Source organism: Oncorhynchus tshawytscha, linkage group LG09 (genome assembly GCF_018296145.1).
Source record: "Oncorhynchus tshawytscha isolate Ot180627B linkage group LG09, Otsh_v2.0, whole genome shotgun sequence".
In the NCBI taxonomy this organism is placed as follows: Eukaryota; Metazoa; Chordata; class Actinopteri; order Salmoniformes; family Salmonidae; genus Oncorhynchus; species Oncorhynchus tshawytscha.
Genome location: NC_056437.1, coordinates 64,633,283 through 64,657,411, shown reverse-complemented (window position 1 = coordinate 64,657,411; position 24,129 = coordinate 64,633,283). Strand labels below are relative to the sequence as shown.

At 42.9% G+C, this 24,129-nt stretch overlaps 1 long non-coding RNA gene and 1 pseudogene across 1 annotated transcript; both read left to right on the top strand.

Annotated features, from left to right (window-relative positions):
- Positions 1 to 934: 934 nt before the first annotated feature.
- On the top strand, positions 935 to 14,381 carry LOC112260560 (annotated as a pseudogene).
- Positions 14,382 to 22,842: 8,461 nt separating this feature from the next.
- On the top strand, positions 22,843 to 24,129 carry LOC112261732. The gene is made up of 2 exons (XR_002955194.1): positions 22,843 to 23,010; positions 23,116 to 24,129. It is a non-coding gene; the product is annotated as an uncharacterized LOC112261732 (long non-coding RNA).

Below are 24,129 nucleotides of genomic sequence, written 5' to 3'. Positions count from 1 at the left end.
ATGAGGCCCCATCTCAATTCAGTTCACTCACCATAATAAATCACTATTTCTAAATCAGTGAATTGCCTAATATTTCCAATGAGAATATTATCCATGTCAATTGAATATCCAATGAATCCCCTGAATAAAACGGCCCCAACCATGGTATTGTAACTTGTACAGTAAACTTAGTATGCATAGAATGGTGTCTGTTTCAAACTTTATGAGTTATATTTACCAGATTGAGATATATTCCTTTGTTATTAGTGTAACTTAGTTTTTGCCCCCCCCCCCTTGGCTATGGTCAAGAGGAAAGGAAGCCACTACACTATAGGTGTTCCTTTTGTCCAGGTGTGAAAGGGCAGTGTGGAGTGCAATAAAGATTGCATCATCTGTGGATCTGTTGGGGCGGTATTCAAATTGGATTGTGTTTAGGGTTGCTTTAATTTGAGCTTTTAAGCAGGAATCATGAGGATAGAATTATGGTCAGATTTGCAAAATGGAGGGCGAGGGAAAGCTTTGTATGCGTCTCTATGTGTGGAGTAAAGGGGGTCTAGACTTGTGGCTGTATACAGCTCATTAAAAACATCAAGTGAATACATGTCTGTCATTGAGCAGGTTACTGTACTGCATTCTTCTCGTCACACACACTAAACACACAACCCTTCGAACATAACGATGAAACACAGGATAAATTACAGATTAGCTAGATACATATTTACACCGATATATAGATAAATAGACGGGAGAAATTATCACAGATTACAGCAATGGAAAACCAATAGCCTTGCCGTTGTGACAACCAAGACATTCCTCAGTGGGTCTGTTTGACTTGAAAAGAGGGATGAGAGAGGGAGACAACAGGTGTATCAGGGTGTGGGGTTGTCTCAGGTTTCAGTGTGAGAGAGGAAGATAGATAAAGGGGAGGAGTGAAGGCAGGGTGGGGTATAAAAGTATGAACCCTCAACAGGACAGGCTGTAGTGGCGGGCATTGAAACGATGGAAGTCTACAAAGCACTCTGTTTGGTGACTCTACTAGTTACCCTCTTTTCAAAAGGTAGGAGACGGGATTCCCGTTATTCCACTGCTTTCCTTCTATTGACTGGTGAATGGAGTCAAGGAGTTGGTCAGGTTATAGAATTTTCTTGGTGGTGGGCCTTATTGACTATTTATAAAATACAGGCATAGCCAATAACAACAGTCAAAGCCAACAGGATGTCATGTGCATTGTGACACAGGAGAGAGACCTGTTAGACTGTTTTGGGCCTTGAGGGAGGTCCTGTGCCTAATTTAAGGCAGAACGTTCACATTTGTCAAATATTGTTTGTGAGCGAAGTATAATGTGTGTCCTTAAAGACATTTATCAGTCTAAAGTGGAGCCTCATGGCAAACATAACTTAACTGCAAAAGGTTCTGTGTGTTTTAGAGTTTGTGGACCATTTGAAGTTATACATCTAATTTCAAAGCAGTAAGGAAAGTGAAGGGGGTGTTAGCCCAAGTTGTGTCACAGCCGGCCGTTACCGGGAGCTCCCAAAGGTGGTGCACAATTAGCCCAGCATCTTCTGGGCTGCGGTTTCCTTGAACCGTGTTTGCCTCCGACACATTGGTTCCCAATAGATATCACAACTACAAAGTAAAATTGGTCTATATTGTAAATATTCAGAAAAACTCAAATGAGCTTTTTTGGTTTTAATTTAAGGTTCGGGTTAGTTTTGAAATCCAATTTTAAGAAGAGAAATTTGAGAAATAGGCAAGTTTTATGACTTGTGGCTGTGTTAACTAGTGACAACTCAACATATTTGGGAATCTTCTGGGTTAGCGAGCAGTGTGGATTAGAATCAGTGCGGCTTGGCGGGGCTGTCTCAGAGGACGCATGTCCCGATCTGCGCCGCTCCAAGCCCATTGAGGAGTTGTTGCAATGAGACAAGGCCGTAAATACACAATTGGATACTGGGAAAATGGGGTAAAATTGAATAAGAAAAAAAAATGAAGGGGCATCAAAATGGAATTTATGAGATGAAAGGTGAATCGCACATGTGACAGAAATTACAAACCATGATTAACACGGATTACTTCCCTCTTGGCCAGCTTGGACAGGGGCCTCATTTATAAACGTTGTGTAAATGTCACTTTCATATCTTTGTACGCCTTTTCTGAAATTGTCAGTTTCCTAAAACTGTGTGAGTGAAAAAGCGTTGTAACTCCGACTGGAAAACACCCTTCATTCACATTTTAATGGTGACATAATGTATAATTGAATGTATTGGGATTAGACCAGAGCAGTTTCTAAAAGAAAGAGCAATGGCAAACCTGAGGTGTTTCCAGAAGGTTTTGATCTTATGCATTTATTCGTTTTTGGCAAAGGACTGAGATTGTCGTGGCTTTTTTTCCCTCTTAGAAACAAATTGTTGTGGACCTGTTAGCAGAAGGTTTAAACTCAACAATGTTTTGTACTGACTTTCCCACGAATGTATGCACTGCCTACCAATTGAGAATGATTGTCTACTCAATACATTTGAAATACATTAGGCTATGTCAATGGAAAAGAGAAATGTCTGTTCTATTAAACTACACTGTAACCACGCTCTGGATCTCAGAGCAAAATAGTTGAAATAGCTTATCTAATAAGAAATGGTGACAAATGGTATTCTAAACCATCGCAGTCAGAAAATCAATGATTATGGAAATAAAATAAATAGTAAATCGATTCCTATTTCGAATGCAATGAGTCACCAACGCAATGAGTCACCAACGCAATGAGTCACCAACGCAATGAGTCACCAACGCAATGAGTCACCAACGCAATGAGTCACCAACGCAATGCTCGTCTGTTGTTGTCTTAAGGGCAGAGTACAGGGAGGAAATGGAGGTTCCAAAGTGTAGGAACATTGGTCGTGACTGGCCAGTTGTGTTTGTCCTCAATTTCAGTTGGATGGAATAGAATATTTGATACGTTCATAATGTACTGCAATGAACTTGTAGAAATAATTATCAGTTTGTAGATACGTCTGATTGGTCTGTTTACTTCTTTATGTGTTGTATACATTCATTAAAACACATTACCTGATTTTAATTTAGTGGGTGGAGACAGAATGTGAAGCCAGTCAAGCTGACAGTCACGCCCATAGAGCACCCAGTGGTAGGGTGCTCCGTTAGTTTCACTGGTCTGAAAAGACAGAGGAGGTGAAAGTGTTATTATGACAGACGTTTAGCAGTGGGCTTCATTTCTCCTGTCCAGTTCTTTTAGATTCGCTCAAATAAAGGAACGTAGGTGAGGAGAGGAAGCCTCTTTAGACCATTGATTTGTCACATACAGAGAAGATTCAAAACAATAGTGGAGGCAAGAGAAGGGTGATTGGGTGAACTATCCTTTTTAGACAAGTCTTAGAATGCATTATAAAACATGACCTAGTATTGTTTCATTTGAAATCCCCATACAGTCCTACAGCAATGATGACTGTTGTGACCACATTGCTTCATTGAATGATTGTGCATTTTTTCTTGTTGTTTTTTTCCTGATGAGCCGGTTTTACTTTTGCTCTCCTCTAAAGATGCAGTATATATATTTCCTCATCCTCGTTATCTTATTCATAAGGCTTTATTCCACAAACTATATTTATCTAGTATTAGTATAACAATATCTTAGTAATTATGAGAGTAATCTATTCTCCTAGGTTGTTTTAATAGGTCATGTGCTAATTAGTATTAAACACATTCTGGACAATGTTAAGTGGATAGTAGTATTAGGTAACATACACAGTGATGAAAGACGTTTTGATAGATGGCGTTTGTCTTAACAATCCTCAGACTCATAACAAGAAATCAGCTGAGAGAGTTTGTTCACAGGAAAAGTTTGTATGGACACTAAATACACAGAGTACAGACAGAGTACAGACAGAGTACAGACAGAGTACAGACAGAGTACAGACCCAACCAAGACTGTATGTTGCTACTATAAAACCAATGGGGTGAAAAGTTATGAATTACATGTTTGCCCACAGTGTGCCAAAATCAAACTGTTCAACTTTTTTCTGCTTCTCCTGTTTTTCAGTGTCTCACTCTCAGTTGGATGGTAAAGTCCCCTCCTTTTTCAATCAAATTTCAGTTATTTTCCTAATTGAATGACTTAACCATGCACCTATTCACTAACTAACAAGTGAGCTTTAATCTCTTCACTTCCTGTGTGTGCTCTATTTTGTAATCCCTCATCCATCTGTGTCTTTGTTAGTGTGTGGAACCTCTCCTCTCAACACTAGGATCGTGGGGGGTCAGGACGCTCCTCCAGGGAGTTGGCCATGGCAGGCCAGTCTGCAGAAATCTGGCAGCCATTTTTGTGGGGGATCCCTTATTAACAAAGAGTGGGTGCTGACTGCTGCTCACTGCTTTCCCAGGTGAGCACCCATAAACTGTGCTTAATTCAATCAAATCTGTATTGTAGTATTTCTACAAACTGTCATAATAATGACAATAATACATTTAGATTTTCATGTGATCACATAAAACCACTATGTTTTTTGGGACAGTAAACCTCCCCATGTTTCCAAAATGAGATGTGGGAAGTAAAGGGAGCAGTTCGTAGATAATGATAATTCTCAAATATTGCTGAGGTGGGAGCTACAGGCCCTTCAAACATTTAATACAATTCTAACTTCAAAACTCTAATTTTCCCAGCATCAGTACATCAAATTTGGTGGTCTACCTGGGTCGTCAGAGCCAGCAGGACTCCAACCCTAATGAAGTGAGCCATACGGTCACTCAGATCATCTGCCACCCCAACTACATCAGTAGTACCAGTGACAACGACATATGTCTGCTGAAGCTCTCCTCCTCTGTGACTTATACCAACTACATCCGGCCAGTCTGCCTAGCTGCACAAGGCAGCTCCTTCTATGCTGGCACTACTAGCTGGGTCACAGGCTGGGGCACCCTCAGCAGTGGAGGATGTGAGTACACAGATATAGCTTGTTTTAAGTACGACTGATGATGGCTCAGAATTCTGAGAGTTCTTGTGTATGTTGAGGAAGCCATTTTTCTCATGGGTTGAAAGTCGATCCTCAGTGTCCCTGTGTGACAATACAGAGGCGGATGCAAGATGCAAGCAACGATGGTTTAATGAATACAGTTTACAGCAGCAACAGGACAGACAAACTGTACTCAGACGGAATCCGACCCAGGGACTAGGGCGCATCTTCCTATGATAGCGTGCTGAGAAATCCAGGGGAGTGTGTCCGGATGGGTAGGAGGAAGCACAGCAGATTATCCACACAAGGGCGGTGAGAGATGAGCACAGACACACGACACAACCTCAGAGAAGTAACAACGATCTGACAACAAGAAACACTGGTTACAGAACATATAAAGGGAAGATAAGTGATTCCAGCTGGCACAGACAATCAGGCCGAGATTGGGAACCACGCCCACACAAGAGAGAGAGAGAGAGAGAGAGAGAGAGAGAGAGAGAGAGAGAGAGAGAGAGAGAGAGAGAGAGAGAGAGAGAGAGAGAGAGAGAGAGAGAGAGAGAGAGAGAGAGAGAGAGAGAGAGAGAGAGAGAGAGAGAGAGAGAGAGAGAGAGAGAGAGAGATTCATGAACCGTGAACACCCTGGCCTCACCACAGACTAGAGCTGGGCGATATGGACAAAAATGTATACCGCAATAAATTACGTGAATTGATGCGATAACGATAAATAGAACGATAAGTATAACATTGATGTGCACCAGTTTTTTTTGATTAGCCTTTAAACAACTACTACTAGTTTCATTGTTGCAGCTATCAATTGTCCCATTAACAATCACCCATATTAGGAAACTTATTTCAATTCAAACTTCACATTGTCTAGTGTAAGCTACTTATCGTAGTGAAGAATATCTGCAATGCCTGTGATAAGTGGTTGGTGTCTACATTTTCAGTTTATCGTCCCAGCTCTACCACAGGTCCTACAGGAGGTGGATGTGCCAGTAGTGGGAAACAGGCAGTGTAACTGTAATTATGGAGCTGGCTCCATCACTGACAACATGATCTGTGCTGGTCTATCAGCAGGAGGAAAGGATTCCTGTCAGGTAAAATCTCTTGGGTATCCTTTTCCTTTTAGTTTATTAGTGTCAGTCAATAACACATTGGGCCGATTCTCCGAAAACAGGTTATACCCAATCCTAGACTAAAAATAATTTTCAATAGATTCCCCATTGAAAATGATTATTTGTCTAAGACTAGGCTTCATTGAGGAAACTGACCCACCATATTTCATAATCCTGTGAAAATTCAATCCCTGTGACACTGTAAATCTGTCTATGTATAGGGGGACTCAGGAGGTCCGCTTGTGAGCAAACAGGGTACTCGCTGGATCCAGTCTGGCGTTGTGAGTTTTGGCAACGGTTGTGCTCTGGCAAATTTCCCAGGTGTGTACGCCAGAGTTTCCCAATACCAGACCTGGATCAACAACCAGATTACCAGTGACCAACCTGGCTTCATCACCTTCTCATCCAGTGGGACTGACTCTGGCCTCAGTGTCACCTGCACCACCACCACCCCCCCTACTACCACACCCGCACGTAAGTACCTATAGTGTAACTTGTGCATATGGCTAAACCTTGATGTGAATCTCTCTAATTCTGTAATAAATCTGACTACTGGATTACTCCCTTTTATTTGTCTCTCAAACTTGTATCTGTCTCTCCCTCTGCAGCTGTGGTGTGTGGCAGCGCGCTAGCGCCTCTTTGAACTCCCGTATTGGTGGGGGAAGCTCGTTGGCGACAGCAGGCTTGTGGCCCTGGATAGCCAGCCTACAGAAGAACGGAGCACACGTGTGCGGGGGCACGTTAGTGGCGGTGGACTCTGTCATGAGCGACGCTAGCTGCTTCTCCAGGTAAGTTAACTCGACCTGTATTTCAAAGGGGAGAGCAAGTAGTTACAGTAAGTTCCGGATTAAAATGTCAGTCCTGACATGATTCTAAGGAAATCTAGTCATGTAACCTACATTTAGATTTTTGAAGGTGCCATTACATGAACATTTAGTGACGCTTTCCTTTTCAACCCTCATGCAAAAGGTTAACCAAGGTTAATTAGTGAAAATCCTTTTATGGATAGCTGCTCAGAAACACCACCCATGTTTTATACAACCGGATGCTGCAGAGAGAATGGACCTGGTGTAATTATCAATGTCTGGATGGGACTGCATGGTTCCAACTGAGCGATGGACCTCCATTTGCGTCACTCTCTGAGTATTTCTATGCACTTTTGTGCTGCTGAGTGTTTGGAACGGTCTGTACACGATGCGCCGACGCTCTATTTGCGCAGAGTGAGTGTGTTGAGCCTTTTACAGTAATATTTACTGTAGTGTACCAAAGGGGAGAGCAATCAGCCAACATCTCTCCCAAAATACTGTACAATTCTGGCTTACCATCCTGATCAGCTGGACAGTTTTTAAAGTATTGATACCTTCATAGATACATACAGTTGATTTCGGAAGTTTACATACACCTTAGCCAAATACATTTAAACTCAGTTTTTCACAATTCCTGACATTTAATCCAAATAAAAATTCCCTGTCTTAGGTCAGTTAGGATCACCACTTTATTTGAAGAATGTGAAATGTCAAAATAATAGTAGAGAGATGTCACGACTTCTACCGAAGGTAACTCCTCTCCCTGTTCGGGCGGCGCTCTGCGCTCGGCGTCACCGGTCTACTAGCCGCTACCGATCCCTTTTTCTTTTTCTGGTTGTTTTGTCTGTGTTCCTTTTCACACCTGGTTTTCAATTGCTTTGATTTCTGTGGGTATATAGGGCACCTGTTATCTTCCGTAATTCGTGCAGGATTAGATTTGTGTGCATTGCGCTCGATTGTATTTTATGTTTGTTGTTTTTTCGCTATTACGCACGTGTATGTAAAGTGTCGGAACTGTGTTTGTTCCTCCGTGCGTTTGCACGAGTTTCTGATTATTCGAGAGCGTAGTTTTGGGATTTTGTCTGTGCCGTTTTGTATTGGTGGACTATATTATTAAACACGCTTCTCAGACATCCCTGCTCTCTCCTGCGCCTGACTCCTACACCTCTCACCAAGACGCATGTTATCACAAGAGAATGATTTATTTCCGCTTTTATTTATTTAATCACATTCCCAGTGGGTCAGAAGTTTACATACACTCAATTAGTATTTGGTAGCATTGCTTTTAAATTGTTTAGCTTGGGTCAAATGTTTCGGGCAGCCTTCCACAAGCGTCCCACAATAAGTTGGGTGAATTTTGGCCCATTCCTCTTTACAGAGCTGGTGTAACTGAGTCAGGTTTTCTAGGCCTCTTTGCTTGCACACTCTTTTTCAGTTCTGCCCACAAATTTTCTATAGGATTTAGATTAGGGCTTTGTGATGGCCACTCCAATACCTTGACTTTGTGGTACTTAAGCCTTTTTGCCACAACTTTGGAAGTATGCTTTGCGTCATTGTCCATTTGGAAGACTCATTTGCGACCAAGCTTTAACTTCCTGACTGATGTCTTGAGATGTTGCTTCAATATATCCACATAATTTTCCTACCTCATGGTGCCATCTATTTCGTGAAGTGCACTAGTCCCTCCTGCAGCAAAGCACCCCCACAACATGATGCTGCCACCCCCGTGCTTCACGGTTGGGATGGTGTTGTTCGGCTTGCAAGCATCCCCCTTTTTCCTCCAAACATAACGATGGTCATTATAGCCAAACAGTTATATTTTTGTTTCATCAGACCAGAGGACATTTCTCCAAAAAGTACGATCTTTGTCCCCATATGCAGTTGTAAACCGTAGTTCTGGCTTTTTATGGTGGTTTTGGAGCAGTGGCTTCTTCCTTGCTGATCGGCCTTTCAGGTTATGTCGATATAGGACTCGTTTTACTGTGGATATAGATACTTTTTTACCTGTTTCCTCCAGCATCTTTACAAGGTCCTTTGCTGTTGTTCTGGGATTGATTTGCACTTTTCGCACCAAAGTACGTTAATCTCTAGGAGACAGAACGCTTCTCCTTACTGAGCGGTATGATGGCTGCGTGGTCCCATGGTGTTTATACTTACGTACTATTGTTCGTACAGATGAACGTGGTACCTTCAGGTGTTTGGAAATTGCCAGACTTGTGGAGGTCTACAATTTTTTTTTCTGAGGTCTTGGCTAATTTCTTTTGATTTTCCCATGATGTCAAGCAAAGACCCCTTTAAGGTAGGCCTTGAAATGCATCCACAGGTACACCTCCAACTGACTCAAATGTGTCACGCCCTGGCCATAGAGAGGCTTTTTATTCTCTATTTTGGTTAGGCCAGGGTGTGACTAGGGTGGGCATTCTATGTTCTTTTTTCGATGTTTATATTTCTTTGTTTTTGGCCGGGTATGGTTCTCAATTACTCCCTTTTATTTGTCTCTCAAACTTGTATCTGTCTCTCCCTCTGCAGCTGTGGTGTGTGGCAGCGCTAGCGCCTCTTTGAACTCCCGTATTGGTGGGGGAAGCTCGTTGGCGACAGCAGGCTTGTGGCCCTGGATAGCCAGCCTACAGGACAGCTGTCTGTCGTTGTCTCTGATTGAGAACCATACTTAGGTAGCCTTTTCCCACCTGTGTTTTGTGGGTAATTATTTTTCCGTGTGTGTTTGAGTGCACCTCGGTTGCGCCCCAGTCTTTGCTGTTTATCTGTTTTTTTGTTGTTGTTGTTTCGGTTTCACTTTCATTAAAAGATGTGGAACTACATGCACACTGCGCCTTGGTTGATTTATGACAGGGAGTTTGAGGATAGCGAGCGTGACAAAATGATGTCAATTAGAATCAGAAGCTTCTAAAACCATAACATAATTTTCTGGAATTTTCCAAGCTGTTCAAAGGCACAGACAACTTAGTGTATGTAAACGTCTGACCCACTGGAATTGTGATACAGTGAAATAATCTGTCTGTAAACAATTGTTGGAAAAATGACTTGTGTCTTGCACAAAGTAGATGTCTTAACCGACTTGCCAAAACTATAGTTTGTTAACAAGAAATTTGTGGAGTGGTTTAAAAACGAGTTTCAATGACTCCAACCTAAGTGTATGTAAACTTCCGACTAGAACTGTATATACTGAACATAAATATAAAACGCAACATGAAGCAATTTCAACATGAAGCAATTTCAATTTTATAGTTATAGTTCATATAAGGAAATCAGCAAATTGAAATAAATAAATTAGACCTTCATCTATGGATTTCACGTGGATACACATGGTCTGCAGTTGTGAGGCCGGTTGGACGTACTGCCAAATTCTCTAAAACGACACTGGTTCTAGAAATTAAACAAATCAAAATATATTTTATATTTGAGATTCTTCAAATAGCCACCCTTAGTCTTGATTAAAGCTTTGCACACTCTTGGCATTCTCTCAACCAGCTTAATGAGGTAGTCACCTGGAATGCATTTCAATTAACAGGTGTGCCTTCTTAAAAGTTAATTTGTGTGATTTCTTTCAAAGAGAAACAATGAGTCCATTACTTTAAGTCAGTTAATACGGAAAATTTCAAGAACTTTCAAGTGCAGTCGCAAAAACCATTAAGCGCTGTGAAACTGGCTCTCTTGAGGACCGCCACAGGAATGGAAGACCCAGAGAGACGCGGTGTGGGTGAATGGATGATCTACGCATGTGTATTTCCCACCGTAAAGCATGGAGGAGGAGGTGTGATGGTGTGGGGCTGCTTTGCTAGTGACACTGTCTGTGATCTATTTAGAATTCAAGCTTAACCAGCATAGCTACCACAGTATTCTGCAGCGATACGCCATCCCATCTGGTTTGAGCTTAGTGGGACTATCATTTGTTTTTCAACTGGACAATGACCCAACAAACCTCCAGGCTGTGTAAAGGCTATTTGACCAATAAGGAGAGTGATGGAGTGATGGAGCATCAGATGACCTGGCCTCCACAATCCCCCAACCTCAACCAAATTGAGATTGTTTGGGATGAGTCGGACCGCAGAGTGAACAAAAAGCAGCCAACAAGTGCTCAGCTTATGTGAGCACAACTCCTTCAAGACTGTTGGAAAAGTATTCCAGATGAAGCTGGTTGAGAGAATGCCAAGAGTGCGCAAAGCTGTCATCAAGGCAAAGGGTGGCTATTTGTTTAACACTTACTACATAATTCCAAATGTGTTATTTTTTAGTTTTGATGTCTTCGCTATTATTCTACAATGTAAAAAATACAAAAAATAAAGAAAAACCCTTCAATGAGTAGGTGTTATAAAACTTTTGACCGGTAGTGTATTTATTAAATTCATATGCACTGCTTATGAATGTGATATGTATGGGTTATGTATACTGAACAAAAATATAAACGCAACATGTAAAGTGTTGGTCCCATGTTTCATGAGCTGAAATAAAAAAAAAATCCCAGAAATTTTACATATGTACAGAAGGATTATTTTTCTCAAATTTTGTGCACATCTTTATTTACATCCCTGTTAGTGAGCATTTCTCCTTTGCCAGGATAATCCAGCCACCTGACGTGTGGGATATCAAGACGCTGAATAAACAGCATGATCATTACACAGGCGCACAATGTGCTGGGCACAATAAAAGCCCACTCTAAAACGTGCAGTTATGTCAAAAACAATGCCTCAGATGTCTCAAGTTTTGAGGGAGCTTGCAATTGGCATGTTAACTGCAGGAATGTCCACCAGAGTTGTAGCCAGAGAATTGAATGTTAAACCTCTTAAGGATCTGCCCCTTTTTTTCCATCTAAAATGACATACCCAAATCTACCTGCCTTTAGCTCAGGACCCGAAGCAAGGATATGCATAATCTTGATACCATTTTAAAGGAAACACTTTGAAGTTTGTGAAAATGTGAAATCAATGTAGGCGAATAAAACACATTAGATCTGGTAAAATATAATACAAAGAAAAAAACTACAATTTTTGGGGTATTTTTTTGTACCATAACCTTTGAAATGCAAGAGAAAGGCGATAATGTATTATTCCAGCCCAGGTGCAATTTAGATGTTGGCCACTAGATGGCAGCAGTGTATGGGCAAAGATTTAGACTGATCCAATAAACCATTGCATTTCTGTTAAACATTTTGTATCAAGACTGACCAAATGTGCCAAATTGGTTTATTAATAACTTTTCAAGTTCATAAGTGTGCACTCTCCTCAAACAATAGTATGAATTCTTTCACTTTAATAGCTGCTGTAAATTGGAATGTGCAGTTAGATTAACAAGAATTGAAGCTTTCTGCCAATATCAGATATGTCTATGTCCTGGGAAATGTTCTTCTTACTTACAACCTCATGCTAATCGCATTAGCCTACATTAGCTCAACCTTCCCATGGGTGAGACACCGATCTGTAGAGATCCTTAAGAGGTTATTAACACTTTGTTTTGTTACTACATGATTCCATACGTGTTTTTTCATAGTTTTCTACAATGTAGAAAATAGTAAAAATAAGAACAAATCTTGAATGAGTAGTTGTTCTACAACTTTGACCTGTAGTGTATGTCAACAACTTCAAGTAAGAAAATATCAACTTGCTACAATCATTAATTGCATTCAAAATGATGACAACATCCATACTAAAGAGAGATCCACTATGCAGAAATCGCGCCACTGTTTGTCTAATTTCAGTTTGTGACAAAACAAGCAGTCATTGTGTAGACAATTATTGTACCAACCAAACCACAGTGAAATATATTTTCCATAACCAAAAATATTGTATATTCTGCTGTTTAAAACACGTGTACGAAACTGAAAGTAAAAGACACAGAAACTTCAGAACGGGAAGCATAGAAATAGCATACATGCAACAGATCTACCACTTCTTAGACTTGCTTTCGACGGGAATGACAGATCTATAACTCACATTTCTATGCGATTTTAGGGGTTGCCCAAAAATGTAGATATTGTATGACGTGTGTCTACCTAGGTAATAACACATTCTTCATAACACGTGCATACCCCCGACATATCACATGTATAAGCAGTTCATAAGCATTTCATAAGACGGCAATCAGAATGAAGAGTTTTGTGTCCCTCGCTAAACACACAACTTATTCTACCTCTCCAGCCAGCCCAACACCGCTCAATGGACCGTGATCCTGGGTCGTCTGAAGCAAAACGGCTCCAACCCTAATGAGGTAACCCTGAACGTCATCAACATCACCATGAGCAACTTGACGGGCAACAACGTGGCCATCCTCCGACTGGCCAGTAAACCCAAGTTATCTAACTACATCCAGCCTATCTGTGTGGACCAGGGAACCAGCACCTTCAACACAGGGACTAAGTGCTGGGTGGCTGGCTGGGGCACTGGCCAGGGTGGGGGTGAGTGGATGGACAACTGTCTTTGTGTGTTAGAAATGTGCCTGTTCAGTAACAAGCTCTATAGATCTGAAAGAATTGGAAAAGCAATGGAATTGCTGTAGGTCCTTTGATACGATAGGTGGGATTTAACATATTGCTTACACCCTATCCAGGCCTCTCGGATGTACACAAATGCCTGGGGTAGGGGCTGGCTAGGGATTGTTTCCGGAAAGATACAACCTTAGGAGTGTGTGTGTGTGTGTGTGTGTGTGTGTGTGTGTGTGTGTGTGTGTGTGTGTGTGTGTGTGTGTGTGTGTGTGTGCGTGTGTGCAAATTGGTATGACAAGTAATAAACTCTCTCTTTTGTGTCCTCAGCTGAGCAAGTCCTGCAGGAGTTCCAGACCTCTGTGGTGGAATGCGTGAATGTTTCATCTTTGGACAACATTTGTACCGGACCTGTGACACTACTGCAGGTATGGCACAGTTGATCTATAAATCTGTCGGTCTTACTATTTTGCTTGCAACATGTTGTTGTAAGCACATAACAGTATGACCATATTAACCCATGTTTTTCTCTGCTTCTCTCCCCATAGGGTGATGTGGGTGGTCCTCTGATGTGTAAGCAGGGCAACTCATGGTTTCAGACTGCTGTGTTGACTGTCGATAGCAGCAACGCCACAAGCAGCAACACCACTAGCACTAGCAAAGCACGATGGAGCCAGAGACCTCGCGCCTCCACCATCCAAGTCTTCACCAAAACCTCCCGCTTTAAGAACTTCCTGGCTACCAATTTGGGAACCCTCCTATCCCCCGCCTTAGCTGGTGGCAGCAGTGGAGCTTCCATGGCCCAATCCTCCTTCTCTCTCTTCCCCTTCTTCTCCCTCTCCTTTGTCCTCCTGTTGGGTTGGGATTGACACTAAGTAACTCAAAGGCAACCATTGACAAGCCCGTTCCGTAACTTCCAACTAACCAAAAGTCAGTGACTGGCAGTGTGTCAAAGCAGAGTGTGTCAGAGTGTGTCAAAGCCAACGTTGAACTCAGGGAGCCTTCATCTCCGGTCACTTGAATTATGAATGTTTACAACTTCCCCTATGTCAAAGTCAATCAATAAAATATATTTTTGCTGTCACAATTGTTTTTGTATCCATAGCATTTTCTGGACAATATCTGTTAATTCAAACAGCACTGTTATTTAAGTTGCAAAATGCATGATTTTCTGTTGAAAGCTGTCTGGGCATGTGTAACAGTGTTACATACTAATATCGCCAAAGATTATAGTAGTCTATTCTACAGTATCTGTGAGACAAAATGGCAAGTAGCCAACATGCACTGAACTATTAGATAGTCATACTGCACTTTACTGGATGTGTGCCATGGATTATTATGTACTTAACAAATCACAATGTTATGATGATGGTTTTAACAAAACTAAATAGCTCTAATACTTAGTTCTAAATTAATTCAAGACTTAATATCCTTTAGATTATCCCTTGAAAGGCACATTGAGTGTAATTAAGAGAATGTAGAAAGAACTTACAGAAGTTTGAGGAAACCAGGAAAGGCAAGAAATGTCTAATAGATTGGGGTAAATTTAGAAAGTGGGAGGGGGAAGCCGAAAGACAGTCAGACAAAGTTAAAGGAATAATGGTGAAAGAAGGTAAGAAGAAACAGTTGGAGGAAGATAAGAATAGAAGGAGAAACAGGGATGATGATGATAATGACTTTCCACCCCCCATTATACCCCTGTATCCACTGCACCAGCACCAGCCCTGGTTGTCCGACAGCAGCTCGCTCAGCCATCTCCCACACCGCAGTTCTACCAGCAGACACCTCGGAGGTGGCCCATGAGCAGTGGAAATCCGTTCCATGCACCGGCCACATTGAGTCCCGTCCCTGGTGTAGATGGACTCTGGAAACTTAGTCCACCATCGACGTCGACCCCTAACATGCAGCTAAGTCCCTCACCTGCAACGGTCACGACCAGAACAGGTACAGAAGGTGACCCAAACACAACCTTTCTACAGGCACTTCTGGTAATGTCCACTAATCCACAACCATGACCTGTGGATGGTGAGGAGGGCCATGACAAATGGTACCCGCTCTTCGACATCCAGAAGACTTGAAGACAGGTCGAAATGAAGGACATCGCTAAAGAACTTCCGGATCCTACGAAGGACGCTGGTGATTTTACCACACAGCTAATTAAGATTGGCCCGGCTGTACAAGCCATCTGCAGCTGAGATTATGCACATTTGCCGTATCAAGATGAGGCTGCGATGGGCGGACGTGGAAGGAGGCTTTGATGAAAACTACCAATGGGAAAAGGGTGAAGCCTACCCAACTAACTACACTGTGTGATCGCATAAAATAACATTACCCCCCCATGACCAATTGGGAAGGTATCTATAGTTGCACGCAGAAAGCTAAAGAGTCGTTGGAAGACTACAGACATAGGCTGGAGACTTGCTACCATAAGCATAATGGGCTCAAACCAATGACTGATGGCTGCCAAAATGATGACTATGACAGACTCTTGAAGGCTGCCCTAATGAATGAACTTTTGCCAGCCCTTGGTAAACAGTTTGAAATGACCTGCATTGGCTGGGAAACTACCAGTCTACAAGTGGTTGTAAACACGCTGTGAGGCTAAAACTGTCTCAAGAAGACAAGACAAAACAGAGAATAGAAAAAGGAGGAGTGAAGTTACAAGCTGCACAGCTGGCTTTTTATCAAGGACAGGGCCAGCAGTGGTAGACTCAGGGAAGACATCAAAATGATGGACAGAGGGGAAGGGGTAGAGGAAGAGGAGGGGGAGCCAGTGCTGACGGGTGGGCCAGAGAACAGGACAGGAACTTTGCTTGTCACAACGCAAAACAGGGACATTTCGCCAGAACTGTCACACCCTGATCTGTTTCACCTGTCTTTGTGCTCGTCTCCACCCCCTCCAGGTGTCACCCATCTTCCCCATTATCCCCATTTTATTTATACCTGGGTTCTCTGTTTGTCTGTTGCCAGTTCATCTTATCAGGTCTTACCAGTGTGTTTTCCCGTCTCCCTGCTTTCTCAAGTTATGATCCCCAGTTCCCCGGTTCTGACCATTCTGCCTACCTTGACCCCGAGCCTGCCTGCCATTCTGTACCTGCCTGACTCTGACACATTTACAAACCTCTGCCTGTCCTGACCCCGAGCCTGCCTGCTGTTCTGTACCTTATTGACTCTGCCCTAGATTTCAGACCTATACCTGCCTTTGACCTGTCTTTTGACTGCCCCCTGTTTGGGTCAGTAAACACCTGTGACTCTAGCTGTCTGCATCTGGGTCTTATAGGCCGGGTCACTCACAATACCACTCCCATCAACTTACGAGTGTCAGGGAACCACAGCGAGGCAATCCAATTTATGCTGATTAAGTCTCCTCAGGTTCCCATGTTATTGAGATTATCTTGGCTCCAGCAACACAATCCCCTCATTGACTGGACTGCTGGTGCCATTATGGGCTGGAGCCCATTCTGCCACGTCTATTGTCTGAAGTCAGTGCAGCCTGCCCATGGATGTCTTTCTGTGGGCTCGGAAGTTGCCCCGGACCTCTCTGCTATTCCCGCGGAGTACCAGGACCTCCAGGAGGTTTTCAGTAAGGCCCAGGCCACTCCGCACCGACCCTATGACTGCGGGATCGACATTCTCCCAGGCACCACACCGCCCCAGGGACAACTATACTCTTTGTCTGGTCCTGAGACCAAGGCTATGGAGACCAACATTGAAGACTCTCTAGCTGCAAAGTGTATCCGTCCTTCTGCCTCTCCTGCCGGTGCAGGGTTCGTCTTCGTGGAGAAGGACAAAACCCTGCACTCGTGCATCAACTACCGGGGCCTCAAAGACATTACGGTGAAGAACCGCTACCCACAACTCCACATCGCGTCGGCCTTTGAGCCACTCCAGGCGGCTATCGTTTTCCTCAAGTTGGACCTGCAGAATGCCTACCATCTGGTGTGGATATGGGAAGGGGACGATTGGAAGACAGCCTTCAACACGGCCAGCGGCCACTACGAATACCTGGTCATGCCATTTGGACTTACCAACGCCCCTGCTGTGTTTCAGGCCCTGGTTAATGACATGTTGAACCGGTTCATTTTTGTCTACCTCGATGAGATCCTCGTTTTCTCCCACTCAGCCCAAGAAGACGTTCTCCACATCCGACAGGTCCTCCAGTGCCTCCTAGAGATCCATATTTTAGTGAAAGCGGAGATCCCTTTCCTTGGTTACATCATCGCTGCAGGGAATGTACAGATGGATCCCAGGAAGGTGAAAGAGGTGGTGGATTGGTCCCAGCCTACGTCCAGAGTGCAGCTTAGATTATGAACAAAATTGTCTGGAAGGGACCACACCCCAAGAGAGCTTACATTGCAGTGACATTTATAGTGGGCCCCAATTTTGTGCTTTAAGTGTTAAATTGACAGGCTTTGTTGTATATATTTAGTGACAGGATGCCACATGTATCGGTAGTTAAAACACATGTTGCTTGGGGGGATACTGGTATTTGGTTGGAGTCTGTCTTGCAGGTCACTGATTGGGAACTTAGAGCGGATGGGTCTAAATTCTCTCCCAGCATACATACTTTGTGTGTTCAATTTTTTGGGCTGTACATGTTCAATGAGGTGTACATGGCCTTGATAGCACCAAACCAACTAAACAGATTATTTCTGTGGAGAATCAATCGCCCTTGTTGATTGGTCTCCCGGACTCTCTGTGGGCTAAAGATAAATATGACAATGAGGGGGGGGGTGACTGTCTGCCACCAAGGTTACTTGGTATCTCCGGCGGTATTTTCTGCTGCTTTGGTGCAAAATTTATAGGGTTTCATACCCCCGCTGGGAGCATGTTAATATAGTATGTCGACGACCTGTTACGACCTGTTATGTTCTTAAACCCAACAAGCATGCAAAGTCGACACCAGAGCTCTGTTAGTGTTTCTTGCTGAAAATGGCCACAACATTTCTAAGAAAAAGTTTAAACTTGTCTCCCAAACAGATAAATATCTGGGACATGACATTACACCTAATGGTAGGAAATTGGGTTTGGAGTGTGTGGCTGCAATTCTCTCGATACTAGGGATGGGTACCGAAACCTGATATTAAACGAGCCCCGGGGCTAAATTATGAAAGATCGTAGTATCGATAAGCTCCGACGTTATCGGTTCTGCTTTCGGTACTGGAGTAATTAAGAAAATACATTTCCTATTTATTTAGCTATATAAACGTTATTTTGCACATTTTATCTCACCAACCATTTCTAATTTGCAACAATATTAAGACATTCATCTATGATGCATTTTCACTATTCCCAATTCTGAAGAGATCTCTCTTGCCGCGAAGCCTGTGTCTCCAACAGGCTACAGCACACACAGCACCCTGCTCTTAATTAGTGACAACGGCGGAGAGAGCTAAATGTTCAAAAGTGTGGTTACATTTCACCAGAGTTGATGTTGACAATGCTCATTGCCACAAGTGCAACAAGACTTTTGCTTGTAACGGCGGAAACACAAGCAATATGCCCATCTTTCGAAAGTTTATAATGCACAGGCAGAGAAATGCACAGTTTGACTGCCTAGCTCGTACTTCATCTCTCGTTGCTTGATCTACATTAAGTATGTACATTTGAAGTCAGAAGTTTACATACACCTTAACCAAATACATTTAAACTCAGTTTTTCACAATTCCTGACATTTAATCCTAGTAAAAATTCCCTGTCAATTAGGATCACCACTTTATTTTAAGAATGTGAAATATCAGAATAATAGTAGAGAGAATCATTTACTTCAGCTTTTATTTCATTCATCACATTCCCAGAAGTTTACATACACTCAATTACAGTGGTGGGCCGTCAGGGCCAGCAAGGCCTTCTCTGCTGGCCTAAACATCATCAGAATATAATTAAAAAATATATATATTTTCCCACAAATATGTATGAAATTATTCCCCAGGGTAAGAGTTACACTCTTCATTTCATAGCGTTCCTCTTGGTTGCACTGCTTCCAGCCCCAGGTTGAGATTTGGAGGGCTGGTCTTTATGTTAGATCTTTTATCCAATCATATTCAGCCATCATGTGTTGCCAGGGGTCTAAAATCTGCCCTCAGGCCTTGTAGCTTAAAGTGAATGGAAATTAAAATTTAGTGTCAACCAATCAGCTTTAGAGTTGGCTATTGTACGCCTGTTGGCTGGCTCCAGTGTTACACAGGAACCAGCTAGCAGGCGTAGTGCGTGCACACCTTTTGATTGGATTAACCAATATTGAGAGGCAGGTCCTATATGGGCAGGTCTCGGGAACTAGGAAACTGAAATTGATCAACGAATTAATTTGCGTACTACTAAGCTGTTTTTTCAACCCACAATGACGGAAGGAGAAGATATCGATTTGGTCGAGGATATAATTATAACGCCATTCTCAAGACAAACTTTTCAAGAAAAGTTAGACATTGTCAGGAGAGGTAGACGCCGACGCTACAAAGCCTGTCACAGGCGGGAAAGGGGTTTGTTCGCCACTTTCAACTATGGGCGCTATCAATGACTCACAGGCTCCGAGAAGCACTGCAAACTGTACTGTTGGGAATGCCTATCATTTGCAAGTGATCGATTTGGTGTTTGGAGCCACACTGGCTTTGCAAACCTGAGTTGTCTAACCAAGGCAGCAACGAGACACCAAAGTATGGCTGGGCACTTACAAGCAATGGTGCTTTTGAAAACTTTTGGGGACACCCGAGTGGATCTACAGCTCAACGAATAAGCGCTCAGGGCAACGAAGCTGCACAATGAAAAGGTATTGTACTCTTCCCCTGCAATTCTCTGAATAAAAATGTCAATTTCAAGGTGACGCAACGCCTGGTTATACTGCGTTTCTGTCTAAATGTATAGTGTCTAGAGCCATGGCATCATAATGATGGTAATAAGAGGTGGATTAATTCGGGTGGGACTGTGTAGGACTTCACTGAAGGCCCAGGCCCCAGAACCACGGCACCCTACTGCTCAATTAGTATTTGGTAGCATTGCCTTTAAAATGGTTTAACTTGGGTCATATGTTTCGGGTAGCTTTCCACAATAAGCTGGGTTAATTTTGGCCCATTCCTCCTGACAGATCTGGTGCAACGGAGTCAGGTTTGTAGGCCTCCTTGTTCGCACACGCTTTTTCAGTTCTGCCCACAGATTTTCTATAGGATTGAGGTCAGAGCTTTGTGATGGCCACTCCAATACCTTGACTTTGTTGTCCTTAAGCCATTTTGCCACAACTTTGGAAGTATGCTTGTGGTCATTGTCCATTTGGAAGACACATTTGCAACCAAGCTTTAACATCCTGATTGATTTCTTGAGATGTTGCTTCAATATATCCACATAATTTTCCTTCCTTGTGATGCCATCTATTTTGTTCCCTCCTGCAGCATCATGATGCTGCCACGCCCGTGCTGCACGGTTGGGAGGGTATTCTTCGGCTTGCAAGCCTCCCCCTTTTTCCTCCAAAGATAACAATGGTCATTATGGCCAAACAGTTCTAGGTTTGTTTTATTAGACCAGAGGATATTTCTCCAAAAAGTACGATCTTTGTCCCAATGTGCAGTTGCAAACTGTAGTCTGGCTTTTATATGGCAGTTTTGGAGCAGTGGCTTCTTCCTTGTTGAGCAGCCTTTCAGGTTATGTCGACATAGGACTCGTTTTACGGTGGATATAGATACTTTTGTACCTGTTTCCTCCAGCATCTTCACAAGGGCCTTTGCTGTTGCTCTGGGATTGATTTGCACTTTTCGCACCAAAGTTCATTCATCTCTAGGAGACAGAAAGCGTCTCCTTCCTGAGCGGTATGACAGCTGCGTGGTCCCATGGTGTTTATACTTGCCTACTATTGTTTTTACAGATGAACATGGTACCTTCAGGCGTTTGGAAATTGCTCACAAGGATGAAACAGACTTGTGGAGGTCTACAATTTTGTTTCTGAGGTCTTGGCTGATTTCTTTTGATTTTCCCATGATGTCAAGCAAAGAGGCACTGAGTTTGAAGGTTGGCCTTGAAATACATCCACAGGTACACCCCCTAATTGACTCAAATGAGGTCAATTAGCCTATCAGAAGCTTCTAAAGCCATGACATAATTTTTAAAGGCACAGTCAACTTAGTGTGTGTACATTTCTGACCCACTGGAATTGTGATACAATGAATTATAAGTGAAATAATATGTATGTAAACAATTGTTGGAAAAATGACTTGTGTCATGCATACAGTAGATGTCCTAACCGACTTACCAAAACTATAGTTTGTGAACAAGACATTTGTGGAGTGGTTGAAAAGGGAGTTTTAATGACACCAACCTAAGTGTATGTAAACTTCTGACTTCAACTGTATGCTAGCAACCTAGAGCCGACACACAGAGTTAACTAAATTGTGCGAACAAGGGTTCATGATAAAAAGTAGCTATGGGTGAGTTCATAAATTCAATCACCCATTGAAAGATTTTGCAGCTTTTTTGTTAAAATTGCAGCTACAATGAACCAACCCACTCCTCCCTCTAATACCACTGGTCCAAGCCAAAGACAAGCCCAAAGCCACTTCATGCTGGCAGCTAGTGGGAGGATGACTGAGGAGAGGTTAAATGAGTGCCACCTAGCGGTGACCAAGTTCATAGTGAAAGGCCTACACCCCTTTGAAACAGTGGAGTCCAAGGGCTTAATGTAACAGTCTGTCAGTATATATCGAGTTGTATTAATTTGTAGGATATAGTAGTCTAAAAGGGTTGTATGTTAGTCCCATCACTCCACAATAAAATACACAACAACACAATAATTCAATAATGATAATTCAACACACTCTTTTTTTTACTGTAGGGAGATGAGCAAGTCACTCAACCCCAAATATACCCCTCCTACCAGGAGTTACATCAATGACACATTAGTTCCTACCTGGTGTGGTGTAGAAAAGGCCAATGTGATCACTGAGCTGAAGGACATGCCAAAGCTGGACATCACATCAGACGGGTGGACCAGCCTCTGTCAGGACCACTATGTCACTGTTACAGTGCACTACACAAGCCAGGGCCATGTAAAACAGAAGGTCCTCCACACCAGGGCAGTGTACAAATCGCAAACTGGCGAAGTAGTGACAGAGGAGATCTCAAACATTCTGGAAGAGTTTTAGTTAGAGCCGAGCAAGATTATAGCTGTGACTGTTGATAATGATGGCAATATGGATGTTGCCATCAAGAGGCTACACATTCTAAAAATAGGATGCTTTGCGCACACATTGAATCTGGCAGCGCAGAAAATCTACAAAATGACTTCCATTGATAAATCGGCAGCCCGAATGTCTCGCGCTGACCTTAGAGAGCTTTTAATGTCTCTATTTTGATTTGGTCAGGATGTGATTTGGGGTGGGCATTCTATGTTCTTTTTTCTATGTTTTGTATTTCTTTGTTTTGGCCGGGTATGGTTCTCAATCAGGGACAGCTGACTATCGTTGTCTCTGATTGGGAACCATACTTAGGTAGCTTTTTCCCACCTATGTTTTGTGGGTAGTTGTTTTCTGTTTAGTGTGCGTCACATGACAGGACTGTTTTGTGTACTCTCGTTATTTTTGTTTAAGTGTTCAGTTCAATAAAAGTCATGAACACTCACCACGCTGTGCTTTGGTCCGATCCCTCCTCATCCAACGACGACACCCGTTAAACCAAATCCAAGCAGTGGTTGTGTGGTTCAAGAGATCCTCGATGTCCAAAGCAGCAGCTCCTTGGTAAGATGCCAGTTCAATTAAAGTATTATTTTGACATTTCCACATTTAACAGTTTAATTCAATATTTAAGTATGTGGTAATTAAATGTTATTTTTGTTGTTTCAGGTCTTCTGCAACACTCACTCATCATTGATGTCAAGGCCAGATGGAACTCGCTCTAATGATAGAGAGATTCATGGAGCAGTATCCAGCGACCCAAACCTTGGACCACGACTGTGAAAAGCAATGACCAAGGACAACCTGGACCGTCTGAAGGACGAGGACTTCCATAAGGCTGAGGAGTTTGTCCAGCTCATGAAAATCCTCTATACATCCACACTGTGTTTCATGTGAAAAGAATGCCACCTATGGGCAGGTCATACCCATCCTCCAAAAACTGAGAGAGCACTTCACTGTGAATCATGAAGATACAACGTTTGTGGCAACCATCAAAGAGAAGGTGTGGGAGAACCCCCTCCGAGCACTATCAGGATGTGGACATTCAAGCCTTCCTGCATGAGGTCACAGCAATGGACCCCAGGTTTAAAGGGAGGCCGGTGAGTGAAGCCACCTGGGTCAGGCTGAGGAAGGCAACTGTTGAGGCCGATGTAAAAGGAGCAATACCAGGGCTGTCAGAGGAGCCGGCGCAGACGGCCACACCCTCAGCAAGCGTGTTGACCTAGAGGTTGAGCTCTACGAAGGCCTGCCTCCCATCGCCATGGCTGAAGATCCTGTAATGTGGTGGTGGGAGAAGAGAGCTACTCTGCCTCTCACAAACATTGCAACAAGCTACCTCTGCTCAAGCCTCCTCCACCCCTAGCGAGAGGGTATTTTCGGATGCAGGGAACACAATAAGCCAGGAGAGGTCCCAACTTCTGCCAGAGAAGGCAAATATGTTGATCTTTCTCCAGAAGAACTGCTAAGAACTGTTAGTCCTTTTGCAGCCTACCTGCATGCCCCACCCGTGTTGCAAACCACTGTATTTTCTTTTGCAGGAAAATAATGTTTATTTAGTTTGCTTTACATTTCCATCATCACAACATTCAAGTCTATAATGGTGATTTGTTCAAAACGTTGCTGTTTCCTTTGCTGTAAATAATTGTTTTATTTTACATTTCAGAAAATAAATGGTAATTCTGT